Raw genomic sequence first — 3,158 nt, 5'->3', positions numbered from 1 at the left:
CCAACCCTTTCTGCCCTAAGCACCTAAGGATAGAGGGGAGCCCCAACATAGACCTGACCAACATGAACATAGAAGTGTATAAAGAACCAGCCATCTGCAAGAAGACATCTCAGGGAAGAACACAGGCCAGTCAAGACCACAACGGCCAGAGCTCTTGAACAGTTCCTGCCATCATGACCTCGGGCAGGTGTCTCCTGATCTGGGCTCCCGTTTTCTTCTCTTTAAGGTGAGGGGTTCAGATGGGATGCACTGGGGGTCTGTAGAAGCCACCCCTGGGGGCTTGGGGAGAGGTCTCTAGACAGCGGGGATTTTCTGAGCCTCGCCATCAAGTCCCTGGCTTAGCTAGGGGCTCCTGCAGGGCAGGATCACATTGCCCCAGATTCCAAGACTGGCTGTAGCACAGACCTGGGATCGGGTGACAGATCCTTCCAGTCTGGACTGGCTCAACCCTTCTGCTACAGCAGCAGCCATGGGGGCTGGAAAACCAGAGCTAATGCAAGCCAGCTGGAAGCCAGGACAAGATTGATGAGGGACAGGGAAAGGTTTGGCCAAGGTGTGCACGGGGTGGGGGGGTGGGCAGGGTGTGTGGAGGGAGCAGTAAGGAAGGGGAGGGAATAATTAGTCTTGCCTGCTTCCCAGGGGTTCCCCATGCCTGGTAAACTTCATTAATTGGGAACCCTCGGTGGGAAATTTCTGCTCATGACCCAGAGAAGGAAAGGCTTGTTAGGAGTTAATTAGTAGTGAAACTGCCAATAGGGAAAGTGTCTAAACTATTAAGTGGCTGAACACCTGTTTATACACAAACAACCGATACTTCATCTGTTCATCAATGCAGATCTCCAATGAGAGTGATTCAACTCGGTGGATCCTGAGGGTCATTTGGGAACGGTGCTCTATGTCAGCCTCCAACACAGTGATCCTGCTTGGTCAGCTAAAGGAGACAGCTACTGCCCTAAACCTTCCACTAGCCCATATCATAGCTCAGTGACTACATCTGTCGGCAGGCAACAGGTCCTACTCAAAGCTTCAAGCAGACACAGCGCTGGGCCCCCAGGGTGCCTTGTTTCTTTTAGTCCTTGTGACAGAAGGGATCAGGATCCCTTATCTACAACAGCTAAGTTAACAGATCACGGATCTCAGAGACAGGAGGAAGCTATGAGATCTAATGGAGGTAGAAGGTGGCTGAGATTATATTTGATCCCAGACATTTTGATACCAGACTCCAGTTCCTTTTAAACAGACTCAACCCGTTAAACAATCCTCAAAGCCTTTCCTGTAATTTGGGTGATGAAGACAACAAGGCTTAGTTGTGTTTTGAGGATAGAGTACAATCCAAGATATTATCCATTATTCAGACAGAAAAATCAAGTCCCAGGAAGGGGCTACTAATTGATTTGAAGGTTCTCATATCCAGTTCATTTCCAATGAGAGCCATCACATGAGGGAATGGACTAAAAGGAAGAAGAAAAACGGGTTCCAATACTGGTTGCCAAGACATGTACCTGCTTTTCAAAAGGTGCACTGATTTCTGGTCCCAGATATACCACTGACACTAAGCAGGACCCAAGGCAAAGCACTGAACTTGTGCAGGTCTTGGTGACCCCATCTGGCAAATGTTTCTAGTATCCCTCTCCCCTGTGAGCGGAGGTCAGAGTAAGAAAAAGACACTGTCGTGACATAAGAGGTGGAACCTACTGGTGGAGAGGAGATCCTTCGCACAACCTGATGGCCGTATAAGTCTTGATAAAAATGCCCCATTGTGTTTGAGCTACAGAGCCTATCTTAGGACCGAAGGAAACAAGACACTTTCTAATGTTCTCCAGGGAACTGGTAAGATGGTTGACCAGATGGCCCTCTAGGCCTTCCTGTGATACATAGGCTTAAAGGTAAAATAAGCCTTATGGCCCTATCTCTCAGACCAAAGTCAGCCACTTCTATAACTACACTAGTCTAGGAGCCCCACCCAGATGCCCGCCTAGTTCCCTTCCGGCCTTGGTGGAGACAGGAGCCTTCCCCCCACCCCCGCCTCCTGCTCACTCCTCAGCTGCCAGCTCAGCAGCTGTTGCCTCAGATCAGTGTGGACCATCTAATCCCCTCTCCAGAGCCCTGGCCCCCTCCTCAGGCAGTAAATTAAGGAGGATGTAAGAACAGAGGGCACCAGCGTCAGCAGAGCGGCATCCAAAACATCCTCCCCAACCCGCCTGAGTCACAGGGCCCTGAATTGGCCTCTCTGCACCCAAGTTGAGGGAGGCGGCGGCAGCAGCAGCAGCGGTGGGGACAACCAGGCTGAAGAGAAGAAGGAAGCAAGAAACCAGAGACAGGAAAGGGCAAAGGCTTACAGAGAGGAGCCAGACTGGACTCTTGGAGGGGGTGAAGGTTGTTCTTGCTCTTTCCCCTTCCGTAGGGCTCTGCGTGAGACCCCAAATCCCCACATCAGAGTTACTGTAGGGTTGTAAACCCAGACATGAGGTTGTTTGTCATATTCTGTGTCTATATTCCTATCTCTTTCATATCTGACCCCCATTTCTGGTTCATGGTGCTGATTTCGCATTGGGATGTTAGATCAGCCAATGACCAAGGGTAGGAATCCTCACTCCAGGGTCCTTCCACAAAGGAAGTGGAGTGTCAGAGGACCCTGAAGGCATAAATTACATGGCTCATGTAAACTGCATACATGTCTATCCGTCTGTGTCTTTAAAACGCCATCCAAGACTCCAGGTGCAGATGCTGGTACTCAGTTCAAGAACTTCCTGACCTGACTCTGGTCTACCAACAAACCAGAACCGGAGAGGGAGGACTAAATGCACTTGGTATAGTATTCATAGGTAAGACAGAAGATGGAGAACAATGTGGAGGTGCTGCCTGTGTTTCCTGATACCACATTAGAATAAGTGACAAACTCTTTCCGAATTGAACCCTAGCTTTCTTACCTCTTCAGCTCACAGTCATCCCAGAGCCTCGGGTGCCAAGTCCACAGAGCCAGTGTTACCTTTTAGACTTGACTGAGGCAGTAGGATGGGACTCACTCCTCAGAAATGGAAAGAAAACGCTTCATGGACACAAGATGGATCTGCTCAGAGAGAAGAATGAATAATCCTATATGTAAAAATAGCAGTGTTCAGACGCCTTAAAATACCATGTATAGGCTGGAGACTGCC

This window comes from Micromys minutus (assembly GCF_963924665.1).
Source record: "Micromys minutus genome assembly, chromosome: 32".
Taxonomy (NCBI): domain Eukaryota; kingdom Metazoa; phylum Chordata; class Mammalia; order Rodentia; family Muridae; genus Micromys; species Micromys minutus.
Note: the sequence above shows the minus strand (reverse complement) of the source record.